Raw genomic sequence first — 18,977 nt, 5'->3', positions numbered from 1 at the left:
AAGGGGTGTAAGTGACAGGCGCAAGAGCCAATAACGTGCGGGACGGTAGGCGCCATCTGCTTCGGGCCTAACACAGTAGAGACAGCGTCGCGCTCCCGAGCTCACTCCCTCGGCTCGGCGCCGCCGGCTGAGCCCGCCCCGCCGCAAGGGTGCACAGTGATTGGCACCAGCCGCCCCTAGAGACAGCCAGTGCGAAGCGGGCGCCGCTCTTTGCCCCACCCTTGGCCCATGGTAGTGGCTGGGGCCGGTTCTCCCCCGTCATGGCGGCGCTTAGTGGCGCGTCCTTCCTGTGGTCCGTATCCGTGACTCTGTCTGGCGTCAAGCGCTAAACGGGGATCGAACGGAGAGAGCCCGGAGCGACGCCCCCGATCCCTTCAGCCCCAGTCAGCGAGACCCCGCCCGTAACTCCCCCTTCCCTTCATGCCGGGCAGAGATAGCCCGTAAAGCCCCCCGTCCGCTCAGCGCAGAGTAGAGAGACCCCGTAACGCCCCGCCGTGCCAGACAGCGAGCCCGTAACGCCCCTCCGTGCGGGGCACAGAGACCCCGTAACCACCTGCCCGGCCCCTCAGCCGCGCAAAGAGACCCCGTAACGCCTCGCCCCTCAGCGCCGGACAGAGAGAGCCCGTAACGCCCCTCCGTGCGGGGCACAGAGACCCCGTAACCAACTGCCCGGCCCCTCAGCCGCGCAAAAAGAGACCCCGTAACGCCTCGCCCCTCAGCGCCGGACAGAGAAAGCCCGTAACGCCCCTCCGTGCGGGGCACAGAGACCCCGTAACCAACTGCCCGGCCCCTCAGCCGCGCAAAGAGACCCCGTAACGCCTTGTCCTTCAGCGCCGGACAGAGAGCCTGTAACGCCCCTCCGTGCGGGGCACAGAGACCCCGTAACCAACTGCCCGGCCCCTCAGCCGCGCAAAGAGACCCCGTAACGCCTCGCCCCTCAGCGCCAGACAGCGAGCCCGTAACGCCCCTCCGTGCGGGGCACAGAGACCCCGTAACCACCTGCCCGGCCCCTCAGCCGCGCAAAGAGACCCCGTAACGCCTCGCCCCTCAGCGCCGGACAGAGAGAGTCCGTAACGCCCCTCCGTGCGGGGCACAGAGACCCCGTAACCAACTGCCCGGCCCCTCAGCCGCGCAAAGAGACCCCGTAACGCCTTGCCCTTCAGCGCCGGAGAGAGAGCCTGTAACGCCCCTCCGTGCGGGGCACAGAGACCCCGTAGCCACCTGCCCGGCCCCTCAGCCGCGCAAAGAGACCCCGTAACGCCTCGCCCCTCAGCGCCGGACAGAGAGAGTCCGTAACGCCCCTCCGTGCGGGGCACAGAGACCCCGTAACCAACTGCCCGGCCCCTCAGCCGCGCAAAGAGACCCCGTAACGCCTTGCCCTTCAGCGCCGGAGAGAGAGCCTGTAACGCCCCTCCGTGCGGGGCACAGAGACCCTGTAGCCACCTGCCCGGCCCCTCAGCCGCGCAAAGAGACCCCGTAACGCCTCGCCCCTCAGCGCCGGACAGAGAGAGCCCGTAACGCCCCTCCGTGCGGGGCACAGAGACCCCGTAACCAACACAGAGACCCCGCGCCCCCTGCCGCTGGGCAGCGAGAGCCCGTAACGCCCCGCCCCTCCTTGCCCGGCAGAGAGACCCCGTAGCTCCCGATCCCTCAGTGTGCCTAGCAGCGTGAGCCCATGAGCCCCTGATGGCGCCCAGTACCAAGCCAGGCTCGCTCCCTCTCACTTTCCCACAACCTGTCACCAGCCTGCTCTCTTGTTCCCCCCTCCTCACTCAGACATTCTCACAGGGAGAGGCGGGAAAGACTGGGCTTGTTACCTCATACTGGGGATGGGTAAGAAGAGGGGACACCATAAATACACACAGAAATGTGCGACCCCATTTCAGCAGGGCTGGTGTTAGGCTGGCTGGGGCCTGAGCCCAACCACATCAGGTTACAGGCCCTCTGCCTGGGGATGAAGCCCTTGGGCTTTGGCCCCTCCTGCCTGGAACAGTGGGGCGGGCTGAGGCTTCAGTCCCCCTCTCCTGGGGTTGTGTAGTAACTTTTGTTGTCAGAAGGGGGCTGTGGTGCAATGAAGTTTGAGAACCCCTGGTCTAGAGAAAGTTTTCAGAGTAACAGCCCTGTTAGTCTGTATTCGCAAAAAGAAAAGGAGTGCTTGTGGCACCTTAGAGACTAACCAATTTATATACATCCGATGAAGTGAGCTGTAGCTCACCAAAGCTCATGCTCAAATAAATTGGTTAGTCTCTAAGGTGCCACAAGTACTCCTTTTCTTTTTGGTCTAGAGAAAGCAGCTCAGGAACTTGTTCTCTGTCTCCTAATACAAGAACAAGGGGACAGTCAATTAAACAGAAAGGAGACAAATCAAAATGAATGAAATAACTTTTCACTCAGCGCATACTTAAGCTGTGAAACTCATTGCCAAAGGAAGTTATCAAGGCCAGAAACCAACCAAGATTCAAAGAGATTGGACATTTACATGGAAAACATACATCCAGAGTTACAGTTGTTGATGCTAACCAATTTTGGAAGGTGTGTTCACCCTCATGCTTCAAGGTTTAAGCCAATCTCTAACTATTAGAGACCATGAGGACACCTAACGTAGGGGACAGAATATCCAAAATTTGTAGACTGCAGAGTATCTAACACACCTTCCTCTGAAGCTAGTGTACGTTAGTGTCAAAGAGACAAAATACTGCACTAGATAGCCTATACGTCTGAGCCAGTCTGACAATTCCTGTGTTCCCATGACTCATTCACACTCTCAAGAAAGAGATCTTGGAGTCATTGTGGATAGTTCTCTGAAAACATCCACTCAGTTTAAAAAGGGAACATAATGTTGGGAATCATTAAGAAAGGGATAGAAAATAAGACAGAAGATATATTATTGCCACTATATAAATCCATGGTATGCCCACATCTTGAATACTGCGTACCAGATATGGAACAGCTGCTATATGAGGAGAGATTAATACGACTGGGATTTTTCAACTTGGAAAAGAGATGACTAAGGGGGGATATGATAGAGGTCTATACAATCATGACTGGTGTGGAGAAAGTAAATAAGGAGGTGTTCTTTACTCATAACACAAGAACTAGGGGTCACCAAATGAAATTAATAGGCAGCAAGTTTAAAAGGAAGTTTTTTTCACACAATGCAGAGTCAACCTGTGGAACTCTTTGCCTGGGGATGTTGTGAAGGCCAAGTCTATAACAGGGTTCAAAAAAGAACTAGATAAGTTCATGGAGGATAGGTCCATCAATGGCCATTAGCCAGGATGGGCGGGGATGGTGTCCCTAGCCTCTGTTTGCCAATAGCTGGGAATGGGCAACAGGGGATGGATCACTTGATGATCACCTGTTCTGTTCATTCCCTTTGGGGCACCTGGCATTGGCCACTGTTGGAAGACAGGATACTGGGCTAGATGGACCTTTGGTCTGACTCAGTATGGCCATTCTTATGTTCATTCTCTCCCCCTCTGACTAGTTGTTCTTCTGTACACTTGTTTCTGATTCACTCATTCAGCTGAACAGTGATTCTCTGATTCACCCAGGCATTTGTTTAGACATTCATTCTCTCCAGTTTGCACCCATTTCTGCTTTTTGCACGGCCACCTGGCAGCAGCTCGTTGTGAAGCCAGCAGCTGCTGCAGCTATGCTCTGCCATGCTGTCTTGGCTGAGGATTCACTGAATGCACTCCATGTCCTGCATGGCACTGACTGCAGCTGCTCCTGTGGCAAGGATGCTACCCTGTGCAGGCTCTGGGCTAGTGTCGTATGCACACTCACTACATGGATCACCTAGGGCACAGAGGCTCAATTTAGCTCTTTGGGGCAGGGAATGTCTTCTACTACATAAAAGACCTCTGCTCATCCCTGTACGAATTGCTCAGTCCTTATCCTAGCACCAGTTCCCACCTTCTTTTCAGATCCTTCTGAAAACACAGCTCTTTCCCAAGGCTCCCAAATGCCACAATCTCATGCCATTGCTACATCACCCCACCGCATGTCTTGAGGTTATCTCTAAGCTTAGAGTCCTAGTATCTGTGTGCTCTTGGCAGCTCAGGCAGGGGAACCAGGTCTCTGTATATTGTACATGGCCAAGCATATTCTCAACAACTAACAAATAGTAAAGGTGCTATATACAGCATTAATAGTAATCTGGAGCCAATGGGGCTGCTTGTAAAAGCTGTTATTTTTACAATGATTTATTACTTATAACAAATACATTTGCCATTAACCAGGTCAAATCTACCAAAATGTCCTAAAACTCACTCTTTTATTCCATACCCGATTCACTCTGCCAATTAACAGTATTTTGTATGTGTGTGTTTTGTTCTTTTGAAGCTTGTTTGTGATTAAAAGGAGGCAGAACAAGTTGGTGTTAAGAAGTGGGCATTTTACAGCAGAAAGTGTTATTGGGAAGTATGTGTGAGAGTGTGTTACATGTTTGGATCTGTGAACTCTGATAAACCTCTTTCAGGAAATGGGGGTGGGGAGGAATAATAGCACCGTGGCCTATGATTGCTTGGCTTTCCAGCAGAATCATTTTCAGAAATGGTCACACAACAGAGCAGTTCAGAAAAAAGGAAAAAGTGTTGGGAACAAGGCTGAAGGGGAGCTGGAGGAGGATAGGCACAGTGCACTTCCAACAGCATTTTCATATGTGTGCATGTGTCACATATGAATATTCTTTGTGTTACTTCAATGTTTTTAGATTATGATTTCAGAAAAGCAAATTGTGGGTAGTTAAGACATCAGATCTAGCATGTAAAGTGCAGCAGTAGGCAGGATTAAAAACCACCATGATGGGATAAGGCTTAGGACACCATAATTAAGGTATAACAGACTATGGTACAAATCCTCTGAAAAAGAAACATTCAAGGAACAAGAAGTGGCCAATTTGGCTTCATGAAGGATTGACTCTAAGAACCAAATTTTTTAAATAGTGAGTCAAGGCTGCAGGGAAAAGATAAGCACTGCAAAAAATGGTACCTTTTTAATTATAAGCAGAATAAGAACAGCTTCTACAAATATTAAAGAGACTGAAGCTCAATTAGTAAAGGGGGAGGATGAGATTATAATGGCTGATACTGAAATGCAACTTAAAAAGGAGCAGTTAACAAAACACAAAATATAAATAAGTTTGAAAAATTAGTAAGGCAGGTCCAGTAAAAATAACAATTTATAAAGAGCAGAAAAGGGAATATTTGGTAAAATCACAGTTATTAAAATCTGCCTGTCCAGATTATATATGTCCTAGGATAGCAAGGGGAATAGCCAGAGAACTTATTGCACCCTTGACTGCTTTTGAAAAATCACGAACAACTGATGAGACACAGGAAGACTTAGAGCAAACACTCTAAAGTAAGGCTAAATGGATATGGAGGTTAGAGGAAGGGGGAACAACTTGTAAGGAGACCAGGTTACGATTGTCCATGTCCTGATAAAATAAATTTTAATGAGACTAGTTAGTTTCTATAGTGATTTATACACATATATGCACACATTAGAATCATAGAATCATAGAATATCAGAGTTGGAAGGGACCTCTGGAGGTCATCTAGTCCAACCCCCTGCCCAGAGCAGGACCAATCCCAACTAAATCATCCCAGCCAGGGCTTTGTCAAGCCTGACCTTAAAAACTTCTAAGGAAGGGGATTCCACCACCTCCCTAGGTAACGTATTCCAGTGTTTCACCACCCTCCAAGTGAAAAAGTTTTTCCTAATATCCAACCTAAATCTCCCCCACTGCAACTTGAGACCATTACTCCTTGTCCTGTCATCTGCTATCACTGAGAATAGTCTAGATCCATTCTCTTTGGATCTACCTTTCATGTAGTTAAAAGCAGCTATCAAATCCCCCCTGATTCTTCTCTTCCGTAGACTAAACAATCCCAGTTCCCTCAGCCTCTCCTCATAAGTCATGTGTTCCAGATCCCTAATCATTTTTGTTGCCCTTCACTGGACTCTCTCCAATTTCTCCACATCCTTCTTGTAGTGTGGGGCCCAAAACTGGACACAGTACTCCAGAAGAGGCCTCACCAGTGTCGAATAGAGGGGAACGATCACGTCCCTCGATCTGCTGGCAATGTCCCTACTTATACACCCCAAAATGCCATTGGCCTTCTTGGCAACAAGGGCACACTGTTGACTCATATCTAGCTTCTCGTCCACTGTCACCCCTAGGTCCTTCTCTGCAGAACTGCTGCCTAGCCATTCGGTCCCTAGTCTGTAGCGGTGCATTGGATTCTTCCGTCCTAAGTGCAGGACTCTGCACTTGTCCTTGTTGAACCTCATCAGATTTCTTTTGGCCCAATCCTCCAATTTGTCTAGGTCCCTCTGTATCCTATCCCTACCCTCCAGGGTATCTACCACTCCTCCCAGTTTAGTGTCAATCTGCAAACTCGCTGAGGGTGCAATCCACGCCATCCTCCAGATCATTAATGAAGATATTGAACAAAACTGGCCCCAGGACCGACCTTTGGGGCACTCCGCTAGGAAGTGAGCTGTAGCTCACGAAAGCTTATGCTCAAATAAATTGGTTAGTCTCTAAGGTGCAACAAGTACTCCTTTTCTTTTTCTGCTAGTTACCAGCTGCCAGCTAGACATGGAGCCATTGCTCACTACCCATTGAGCCCGACAATCTAGCCAACTTTCTACCCACCTTGTAGTGCATCCATCCAGCCCATACTTCTTTGACTTGCTGACAAGAATACTGTGGGAGACCGTGTCAAAAGCTTTGCTAAAGTCAAGGAATAACACGTCCACTGCTTTCCCTTCATCCACAGAACCAGTTATCTCATCATAGAAGGCAATTAGATTAGTCGGGCATGACTTTCCCTTGGTGAATCCATGCTGACTGTTCCTGATCACTGTCCTCTCCTCTAAGTGCTTCAGAATTGATTCCTTGAGGACATGCTCCATGATTTTTCCGGGGACTGAGATGAGGCTGACCGGCCTGTAGTTCCCAGTATCCTCCTTCTTCCCTTTTTTAAAGATTGGCACTACATTAGCCTTTTTCCAGTCTTCCGGGATTTCCCCCCATCGCCATGAGTTTTCAAAGATAATGGCCAATGGCTCTGCGATCACATCCGCCAATTCCTTTAGCACTCTTGGATGCAACGCATCCGGCCCCATGGACTTGTGCATGTCCAGTTTTTCTAAATAGTCCCGAACCACGTCTTCCTTCACAGAGGGCTGGCCACCTCCTCCCCATGCTGTGCTGCCCACTGCAGTAGTCTGGGAGCTGACTTTTATTCGTGAAGACAGAGGCAAAAAAAGTATTGAGTACATTAGCTTTTTCCACATCCTCTGTCACTAGGTTGCCTCCCTCATTCAGTAAGGGGCCCACACTTTCCTTGGCTTTCTTCTTATTGCCAACATACCTGAAGAAACCCTTCTTGTTACTCTTAACATCCCTCGCTAGCTGCAACTCCAGGTGTGATTTAGCCTTCCTGATTTCATTCCTACATGCCCGAGCAATATTTATATATTCATCCCTGGTCATTTGTCCAATCTTCCACTTCTTGTAAGCCTCTTTTTTGTGTTTAAGATCAGCAAGGATTTCACTGTTAAGCCAAGCTGGTCGCCTGCCATATTTACTATTCTTTCTACACATCGGGATGATTTGTCCCTATAACCTCAATAAGGATTCTTTAAAATACAGCCAGCTCTCCTGGACTCCTTTCCCCCTCACGTTATTCTCCCAGGGGATCTTGCCCATCAGTTCCCTCAGGGAGTCAAAGTCTGCTTTTCTGAAGTCCAGGGTCCGTATTCTGCTGCTTTCCTTTCTTCCTTGTGTCAGGATCCTGAACTCGACCATCTCATGGTCACTGCCTCCCAAGTTCCCATCCACTTTAGCTTCCCCTACTAATTTTTCCCGGTTTGTGAGCAGCAGGTCAAGAAGAGCTCTGCCCCTAGTTGGTTCCTCCAGCACTTGCACCAGGAAATTGTCCCCTACCCTTTCCAAAAACTTCCTGGATTGTCTGTCCATCGCTGTATTGCTCTCCCAGCAGATATCAGGATGATTGAAGTCGCCCATGAGAACCAGGGCGTGCGATCTAGTAGCTTCTGCGAGTTGCCGGAAGAAAGCCTCGTCCACCTCATCCCCCTGGTCCGGTGGTCTATAGCAGACTCCCACCACGACATCACCCTTGTTGCTCACACTTCTAAACTTAATCAGAGACTCTCAGGTTTTTCTGCTGTTTCATACTTGAGCTCTGAGCAGTCATACTGCTCCCTTACATACAGTGCAACTCCCCCACCTTTTCTGGCCTCCCTGTCCTTCCTGAACAGTTTATACCCATCCATGACAGTACTCCAGTCATGCGAGTTATCCTACCAAATCTCTGTTATTCCAGTCACATCATAATTCCCTGACTTTGTCAGGACCTCCAGTTCTCCCTGCTTGTTTCCCAGGCTTTGTGCATTTGTATATAGGCACTTGAGATAACCAGCTGATCGCCCCTTGTTCTCAGTATGAGGCAGGAGCCCTCCCCTCTCACACGCTCCTGCTCGAGCTTCCTCCCAGTATCCCGCTTCCCCACTAACCTCAGGGCTTTGGTCTCCTTCCCCCGGTGAACCTAGTTTAAAGCCCTCCTCGCTAGGTTAGCCAGCCTGCTCGCGAAGATGCTCTTCCCTCTCTTCGTTAAGTGGACCCCGTCTCTGCCTAGCACTCCTCCTTCTTGGAACACTATCCCATGGTCGAAGAATCCAAAGCCTTCTCTCCGACATCACCTGCATAGCCTTTCGTTGACTTCCACGATTCGACGATCCCTACCCCAGCCTTTTCCTTCCATGGGGAGGATGGACGAGAACACCACTTGCGCCTCATACTCCTTTATCCTTCTTCCCAGAGCCACGTAGTCTGCAGTGATCCGCTCAAGGTCATTCTTGGCAGTATCACTGGTGCCCATGTGGAAAAGCAGGAAGGGGTAGTGGTCCGAGGGCTTGATGAGCCTCGGCAGACTCTCCATCACATCGCGAGAGCTCTCTACGCCATTATCCAAATCATCACTGTAGATATTGAATAGAACTGGAACCATGATGGATCCCTGCAGGACCCCACTCGATGTGCCCTTCCAGCTTGACTGCAAATCATTGATAACTACTCTCTGGGAATGATTTTCCACCCAGTTTGCATCCACCTCATAGTGGCTCCATCTAGGTTGTATTTCCCTCATTTGTTTATGAGAAGGTCATGTGAGACAGTATCCAAAGCCTTACTAAAGCCCAGATATACCACATCTATTGCTTCCCCACAATTCACAAGGCTTGCTTGACAAGTATCCCGTCAGCTGGTTGCCCTCCTTCCCTAGGCCCCCAAGGACTAGTTTATCGCAATATCTTCTTTTCCTTTTTAAATAAATTGTCCTTTTTAGTTGGAGAGCTTGGCCATCTTCCTCCATCTGTCACAGATTCCAGGCCAGTTGCTGTGTCAGGAAACTCTCCTAAGCACCAGTAGCCCAAGACCTGCTGATGACAGGAACCTTGTCCTAGCAAGTTATTGTTACATCTCAAGGAAGTCTTTGGGCCCTGATTTTAGACTGTCACAGCTGGACAAATTGAAAAAGGAGGCCAGAGCAGCCAGAGAGGCTTTACAAAGCCTTAAGAAATAAAGGTTCTGTGCTGTTATCTGAGAGAGACCAAAGCAATAAATACAGAAGACGAACTTCAGCACTGCCATGCAGTGAGTGTGTCCCCCACTGTCTAACTCCCTGCAGCTGTCTTGGTAATGTGGTGAAGTACCTGAGCAGTCCTTCCCCCTTGCAATCATGGGACCCTCAGTTGAGTGAGAGCTCTCCCAGCAAGCATCTGTGCCAGTTTGAGAAAGTTCCAAAGTCTGCCTGCGATACCAGGAGCCAGGGAAAGGTTTATGCAGTTGGGACATTATGCCCTGATCCAGCAAAGCACTTTGCACACATGCTTTCCCTAGAAGCCAATAGAAATATAGAGCTGCCAGACTGCATCTGATCTGGGGGCCATCTAGTCCAGTATCCTGGCTCTGCCAGTGGCACTGGCTGCCTCAGAGGAAGGTGCAAGAGCCCCCCAATTAGACAGATTTGGGATAATCTCTCTGACACATGTATTAATGACTCTCTATTTTGTAGCAAAGCTTTGCATATAGGCAAGAAGGGCAACAGGTCCAAAGAGAAAATCTTTCCTGTGGCATCCAGTGCGTGCGATCAGTGTCGTTCCACATGTTGGTAGCCAAATCCAGCCGCGAGCTCTGCCAGAGCAGAGCTGTCAGCAGTTTGCTATACATGGACTTCTACTGGAGCAGAAGCCCAGTCACAGGTGCATATTCTCCAGCAACCTGGACATCATTCTAGCAGAAACTTCACCCAAAGTTCATAGAAGATCACTGTCACCAAGTCTGATCTCTTAGGTAGCACAGGGCAACTCCTAGCTAAAAAGCTGTGACCGTTTCTATTATAAACCCCTGAGCTCTGCTGCTGTCAGACTTTCTGAAACGTTCCCTTTCCAGGCTGACATATTCCAAGCTTGCTCTCTGTCCAGAAGAGCTTTTTAAGGGTGAGCAAAAATGGCTCAGCTCTTTGTTGGTTTTAGAGTAACAGCCGTGTTAGTCTGTATTCGCAAAAAGAAAAGGAGTACTTGTGGCACCTTACAGACTAACCAATTTATTTGAGCATAAGCTTTCGTGAGCTACAGCTCACTTCATTGGATGCAAACTGTGGAAAGTGTACAAGATCTTTTTATACACACAAAGCATGAAAAAATACCTCCCCCCACCCCACTCTCCTGCTGGTAATAGCTTATCTAAAGTGATCACTCTCCTTACAATGTGTATGATAATCAAGGTGGGCCATTTCTAGCACAAATCCAGGGTTTAACAAGAACGTCTGGGGGGGGAGAGGTAGGAAAAAACAAGGGGAAATAGGTTACCTTGCATAATGACTTAGCCACTCCCAGTCTCTATTCAAGCCTAAGTTAATTGTATCCAATTTGCAAATGAATTCCAATTCAACAGTCTCTCGCTGGAGTCTGGTTTTGAAGTTTTTTTGTTGTAATATCGCAACTTTCATGTCTGTAATCGCGTGACCAGAGAGATTGAAGTGTTCTCCGACTGGTTTATGAATGTTATAATTCTTGACATCTGATTTGTGTCCATTTATTCTTTTACGTAGAGACTGTCCAGTTTGACCAATGTACATGGCAGAGGGGCATTGCTGGCACATGATAGCATATATCACATTGGTGGATGTGCAGGTGAACGAGCCTCTGATAGTGTGGCTGATGTTATTAGGCCCTGTGATGGTGTCCCCTGAATAGATATATGGGCACAGTTGGCAAAGGGCTTTGTTGCAAGGATAGGTTCCTGGGTTAGTGGTTCTGTTGTGTGGTATGTGGTTGCTGGTGAGTATTTGCTTCAGGTTGCGGGGCTGTCTGTAGGCAAGGACTGGCCTGTCTCCCAAGATTTGTGAGAGTGTTGGGTCATCCTTCAGGATAGGTTGTAGATCCTTAATAATGCGTTGGAGGGGTTTTAGTTGGGGGCTGAAGGTGACGGCTAGTGGCGTTCTGTTATTTTCTTTGTTAGGCCTATCCTGTAGTAGGTGACTTCTGGGAACTCTTCTGGCTCTATCAATCTGTTTCTTCACTTCCACAGGTGGGTATTGTAGTTGTAAGAATGCTTGATAGAGATCTTGTAGGTGTTTGTCTCTGTCTTAGGGGTTGGAGCAAATGCGGTTGTATCGCAGAGCTTGGCTGTAGACGATGGATCGTGTGGTGTGGTCAGGGTGAAAGCTGGAGGCATGTAGGTAGGGATAGCGGTCAGTAGGTTTCCGGTATAGGGTGGTGTTTATGTGATCATCATTTATTAGCACTGTAGTGTCCAGGAAGTGGATCTCTTGTGTGGACTGGACCAGGCTGAGGTTGATGGTGGGATGGAAATTGTTGAAAACATGGTGGAATTCCTCAAGGGCTTCTTTTCCATGGGTCCAGATGATGAAGCGGTCATCAACATAGCGCAAGTAGAGTAGGGGCATTAGGGGACGAGAGCTGAGGAAGCGTTGTTCTAAGTCAGCCATAAAATTGTTGGCATACTGTGGGGCCATCCGGATACCCATAGCAGTGCCGCTGATTTGAAGGTATACATTGTCCCCAAATGTAAAATGTCCTCTTTGTTGGTATGAGCAGCAAGGGAAGATACTTTCCCCTTTATGAAAAACATTCTGGTCATTTCTTTAGCAGCTGCACAGCAGAAACGGCAGAGGGCTGGAGGCCGAACCTTGGCAAGGAAAAAGCCCTCCCAGGTGAGAAAAGTCTTGGAGCACCCTAAGGACCATTGTTTTAGCTCTAGCTGTGTTGTGAATATGTGGGAATCCTGCGGCACAGTGTGCAGTCAAGTTGGACTGTGCTTTTTTTTTTGCTAAGTGTGCATGAAAAGGGCACGTGCTGTGCAGACTACCCGTGGCTGTCACAGTTACAACCTCCCACAGTCCATGCACACATTGTGAGGCAATTGGAAGGAAATTGCCCTTACTGATTCCAGCATTCAGTCAGGACTTCAATGCCCTGGGTCTCCCTTAGCTTTTGTGTTGTGCTCTGTAGTCTGTTCCAGCAATGGGTTCGGTCTTAGATCGCCACCTTATTCCACAGGCCCTGCTGAGAATCATAGAATCATAGAATATCAGGGTTGGAAGGGACCCCAGAAGGTCATCTAGTCCAACCCCCTCTCGAAGCAGGACCAATTCCCAGTTAAATCATCCCAGCCAGGGCTTTGTCAAGCCTGACCTTAAAAACCTCTTGTCATAAATATAAAGGGAAGGGTAAACCCCTTTGAAATCCCTCCTGGCCAGGGGAAAGCTCCTCTCACCTGTAAAGGGTTAAGAAGCTAAAGGTAACCTCGCTGGCACCTGACCAAAATGACCAATGAGGAGACAAGATACTTTCAGAAGCTGGGAGGAGGGAGAGAAACAAAGGGTCTGTGTGTCTGTCTGTATGCTGGTTTCTGCCGGGGATAGACCAGGAATGCAGTTTTAGAACTTTTAGTAAGTAATCTAGCTAGGTATGTGTTAGATTATGATTTCTTTAAATGGCTGAGAAAAGAATTGTGCTGAATAGAATAACTATTTCTGTCTGTGTATCTTTTTTGTAACTTAAGGTTTTGCCTAGAGGGGTTCTCTATGTTTTTGAATCTAATTACCCTGTAAGATATCTACCATCCTGATTTTACAGGGGGGATTTCTTTATTTCTATTTACTTCTATTTTTATTAAAAGTCTTCTTGTAAGAAAACTGAATGTTTTTTCATTGTTCTCAGATCCAAGGGTTTGGGTCTGTGGTCACCTATGCAAATTGGTGAGGCTTTTTACCAAACCTTGTCCAGGAAGTGGGGTGCAAGGTTTTGGGAAGTATTTTGGGGGGAAGGACGCGTCCAAACAGCTCTTCCCCAGTAACCAGTATTAGTTTGGTGGTGGTAGCGGCCAATCCAAGGATGACGGGTGGAATATTTTGTACCTTGGGGAAGTTTTGACCTAAGCTGGTAAAGATAAGCTTAGGAGGTTTTTCATGCAGGTCCCCACATCTGTACCCTAGAGTTCAGAGTGGGGGAGGAACCTTGACACCTCTAAGGAAGGAGATTCTACCACCTCCCTAGGTAACGCATTCCAGTGTTTCACCACCCTCGTAGTGAAAAAGTTTTTCCTAATATCCAATCTAAACCTCCCCCACTGCAACTTGAGACCATTACTCCTCGTTCTGTCATCTGCTACCATTGAGAACAGTCTAGAGCCATCCTCTTTGAAACCCCCTTTCAGGTAGTTGAAAGCAGCTATCAAATCCCCCCTCATTCTTCTCTTCTGCAGACTAAACAATCCCAGCTCCTTCAGCCTCTCCTCATAAGTCATGTGTTCTAGACCCCTAATCATTTTTGTTGCCCTTCGCTGGACTCTCTCCAATTTATCCACAGAAGATCAGCTGCAGTGTGTGTCTGTGCATGGGGCTGGAGTGGCTCACTCCTAGTGTGAACTTACGTCCCGTTTTGGCCAGCACATTCCCTTTTTTAAGCCCTGCCCTGGCCGTCCTGACCTTTTTTTCCAAAAGGAGGCATTTGTCCCTTGTGCTCTTGCTGGCACAGTTGGCAAGAGAAAATGGGACAAATGCCCACTTTTTCAAAAAGGTGGGGTGCGGTGTGGAGGAATTTCGGGGGGAGGGAAGGGCAAGCAGAGATGCCAGCTCCCTGCAACAGGGGAGGCAGGGCTGGGGAGGGGAGGCAGTGTTCCAGTATCGGGGGGAGGGAGGGTAGCAAGGTTCTAGCAAGGGGCCAACAGCCTCCTGAGGGCTCCCCGCAACCCCTGCAAGGTTCTAGCCATGGGCAACAGCCTCGCGGAGGGGGTGTGTGGAGAGAGTGGTCCTTGGGCAAGCAGCTGGGGGTGTCCCATTTTCTCTCTGGGAAATATGTCACCCTACTCACTCCTCACTGTGCAGAAGGGAAAGATGTAGGCTGCTTCTATTGCCCAAGAAGGAATGCCGCCCCATGAAAAGGGCCAAAACTAGGCCACTGCGCCATTTAAAGTCTAATTTGTGGTAAGATCAGACTTTGTTCTGGTCATCTGCCCATGGTGAATTTGGGACTAAGAAGCAGGCTCTCACTCATTGTTACAGTCAGCCTGGGTTTACAGAGAATGGCACTTAGTACATGACTGCATTAAACATCTTGGGATAGTCCTTGTGCCTTACATCCTCAGTGCACCATCACTGGCAATTTTACTTGAATCTTTGTGTTATGAGGAATGGTTATTTCCTGTACCTAGATGTGTAAAATAATTGTACAGTTTTGTGCCATGCAGTGATTGTCTTTGTCTTTAGAGAGTCTCTATATTTTAAAACAGGGCATTAAGCATGCAACTATGTGTATAGTTTATTTTTTCCATTTAACTCCTAATTAAAAAGAAAAAGGAATTTACAATACACTTTATTTCCGAAATCCAGTCTAGACATGAATTCAAAAATGTAGTTTATTAAATTTAATAAAATAACTTAGAATGGTTCATTGTGAGTCTTCATTTTAATATATGTTCTGTTGCCATGGAAAACACCCATGGTGATGAGCATAACCTGCAGCTTTGTCAAGTACAAAATAAAATGAAAACAAACAACCCACAATTCCCCCTGTTCCTTCCTGTCCCTCTGTGAGTGTCTGCCAGTGAGGCTGCAATGCCCAGCTAAGCCCAAGTGCACAACAGCCAGTCTCCCCTATAGCGTCTTCCTCATACCACCAGACATGTGGGTTATAATACATTTCTGTTGGGCCCCGGAATTTCCCTCCATGTGCAGCGTGGTACTGCTGGACAGGGGCATTTGGAAGATTTTTTTTCTACCTCCTCCAAAGCTGAGCTGCCAGACTGTATGTTCCAGTGGTTGGAGCTGGTGGAGAAGGTAGTGAGCTAGCTGAGAAGACAGATGGATGGTCTGGCACAGCAAGAGGCAGGATACCAGACTGTGGTTAAGGGATTGATCCATTACTATAAATCCTATATACCTGAACAAAGAAAAACTGAACTTCCTGTACCTAGGACAGTGTCAAACACCAGGCTGCCAACCTAGTCACAATGCGGGTCATTGTAACTGCAGAGCTCCTGCACCCCAAGAAATCAGGGCCTTCAGATCGATTTGATTTCCAAACAGTGCTGGAACATTCAGGGACCAGACTCAGAGTCACCCCCAAGAAGTATTAAATATACGAATGAACAAGAGGAAAAAGTCTCACTGGAAAGCTTAGGAAGGCAAGAAAATTACCATAAAGTGATGGAAGCATCTCACAGGAACGTCAAAGGGGCACATTCAGGGAACTGCTTAGTTCCTGAGGACATGAGCCAAGCTTTGCTCTTGCTTCCTGGGTCTTACACGACACATGTGGATTACAGCTTCCCTGGTTATTAGGCTAATGATTTTGGGTGCCTAGTTTGAGACACCTTCGAGGGGCCTGGCTCTCAGAGGGTGGGTGCTTGGCATGGCCTGAAAACCAGCTCCTTTATGGCATTGTGCACTGGGCACCAACTACCACTGTCTCTTGGGAAAATGAAGGCCTGTGGAGCCAAGAGACCAGTAAGCAGAGCATTGAGTCTCCCGCCCACAGCCGAGAATCCTGTGTGTCAATGAGAGAAGGCACTGACATATAGCCAGATATTGGACCTAGCACTCTCACCGGCAAATGGAAAACATGGATAAATACTTCAACAAGGCCAAGAAATCACTGTACTGTGGGAAGGACTATCAGCAGCACAGTGTACAGAGATGCCTAAGCCATGTGTGAGGCAAAAAATTCCCCTGGCTGATCTGGGGCAGATGGACAATGCTGCTACTGAGGGCCAATGACAGCTGGAGCGGGGAGGATTTTAATTCTGGTGGGTCCAGTTCACTAATGGACATGAGATTTTTTTCCCCTGGCTTTTTTCCCTTTGGTGCATTGCCCCATGAGTGATTGCTGCACATCTCCCCATCTGCACATTCTGGGTCTCCTTACTCCCAGGAATCTATCCCAGAGCATTCAGTCACCCTTGGGAAAGACAGTGGCAAGGATTAACGCTAGGAACTCAAGAGTATCAGGAGGTTCTCACCTGATGTGCCACATATGGAAAGCTCCCAGGCCTTGTCTTCACTGCGCAGTTAACTCGAGGAATAACTCAAGTGTTGGCTCTAATTCAAGTCCTGTCCACACTCCCAAGTGTGGTGGTGCTTTGAACTCAAATTGCCTGTATAGCCTGTCGGCAGATATAGCCTTCAGGCTGAGTTAGCACAACTTGTCAGCTGCTTATGCTCTCCGTGCCACTTGCATGTCCTTGGGCTGCTCTCACTTGAGCGAGGCGAGCTCGAGAGGAGTTAGCCGGAATGCAACTGACTAATGTTCACTGGGCAGTATAGACATAAGGCTTGTCTGCACTTGGGATTGACTGAAATAGCTTGTCCAGAATAATCATCCATATCTTGGCGGTGGATTAATCTTTTATTCCAGAATAAGCGTGTCCACCCGGGGTTTATAGTGCAATAACTATCCCAGAGTAAGAATTCAGAATAGCTAATTGGGTAAATTTCCAGCCTTAGCCATCATGACCTAGCGTAACGTGGCCAGCCCTTTACCTCCAGCATCCCCTCATTTTGCAGCCACGCATTAGGCCCAGCCTAGGAAGCCCTGCTGCCAGAGTGGATTGCATATGGCTCTTTCCAGGCACAACCACCTGTCTGTGTGGGCAGCTTGCAGGATCAGTCTCAGTAAATGATCAGCCAAGGCTTGGGATGTTGCCCCAGAGGGGAAGGGAAGGAATGGGCTGAAGATCTGAACAGATGCTTCTCTTCCTCATGAGTAATAATGCTTCTCTTCCATATGCTTCTCTTCCACATGTCGCTCTCCAAACAGTTCTGAGCTGCGGCATCTCACAAGCATTTACACAGGCAGGTCGCTGTCATTGCTCCCTTTTACAGTTGGGGAAACTAAGGCACAGAGGGGGCAGGGCAGGGGGCTCATTCCAACTCATACAGGGGTTCAGTGACAGAACCCAGAGGCTCCATCCACTAGGGCGTGCTTCCTCCCTAGGGCAGGGCTGACTGGAATTCTAAGGACAATGAGGAATCTTTGTTCAGTACCGGGGTAAATGTTTAAAAAGCAGCTGGGCTGCAATAGCTGGATCCCCTCCTTGCTGAGTTCTAACCTGGGGAAATCCAACAAACTTCTGTGTAATTAGGGATCTAAAGAAGGGCATTAAAGCTGAGACAGGAGCCCTTTCAGTCTGATAACAGGTGGATTGGGAGACCTTGACACATGAACCAACATGAGGTAATTAGAGGAAAAGTAAACAGAGGCTGTCCAATCTCTTCTAATCTCACCCCATAGAACAATCCTGGGGAACTAGAGAGCAAGGGGCGGGACAGGCCAGAGCTCTTTAGGAGCACAAGTGCAGAGGGTTAATGGAGGGTTAATTGCTGGGCTCCTGTTAAAGCCTACACAGGTGTATGGTGTTCCAGGGTGCTGACTGGGCTGCAGGAGAGCTTATATCAGGAGGGTCACAAGGCAGGCTCTGTAACCTGGGCCCAGCTGAGGGCAGGGCTGTTACTTTCTTGCACTGCAGCCCTTGCTAGAGAGATTCCTTTTCCAGCTGACCTAGGGGAAGAGCTAGGCCTTGGGCAAACTGGAGTGGACTGTAGCTGCCTAGGGGCCAAGGCCAGGACTCTGAATGGAAGGGACGGCAGGTGGCAGGGAACTGCTGCCTCTAGAAGCTCCCACACTAGAGCAGTGGGTTCAATGCACCTGAGCTTAACTCCAGGGATACCCTGAGAAAGCGGAGAGAGGGGCTGCTTCAGAAGGTCCCTTTCACAGGGTGTTTAGCCTACAGGGCTGGAGCTCACTGGTGTAAGCTAGCTGGTAGTGACACCTCTTAGGAGAGTAGCCATGCAAAACGTGTATAGCTAAGAGTACTGCACTGGGCAAGGGGGATAGTGCTGCCTGACCAACACCCAGAGGAGCTGCCCAGCCCAGTGCTCCTGTAACAGACCACAGCTGCCAGCTAGGGAACATGGGCTACACATGAGAGCAGGCAGCAGGATGGAGAAAACTGCTTTATGGAGGGGCTGAAAATAGAGGGGTTCAAACTAAACCTAGGTGGGACAAACTGCTGAGCACAGCGCTCTGCCTGTGGAGTCAGCTTGCAGGGCGAGGGCCTTGCTGGTAACTCCATGTCCTCCGGGAGCCTCTTGTAACTGCTCCCACGCTGGCTCTGCAGACAGGGGAGACTCAGGCGAAGTGCAGACAGCCTCCCAGCTCTGCTGGGTTGGCTCACAAAGGGGAAGCTCTTGACTCTTTGGGAAGGTGCACTACTAGTCATATTGGAAAAACCCACACGCTGTATATAGCTGCAGGTGGGAAACATGCAGTGACTGCTTCAGGCCAAACTGTGGGCTGCAAACTGCTGGTGCTGCAGTCTGAACGGTCCTGGGTTCATGGGGCAGCAAGATTTATAT

This window comes from Eretmochelys imbricata, chromosome 21, assembly GCF_965152235.1.
Source record: "Eretmochelys imbricata isolate rEreImb1 chromosome 21, rEreImb1.hap1, whole genome shotgun sequence".
NCBI classification, from domain to species: Eukaryota; Metazoa; Chordata; order Testudines; family Cheloniidae; genus Eretmochelys; species Eretmochelys imbricata.
Note: the sequence above shows the minus strand (reverse complement) of the source record.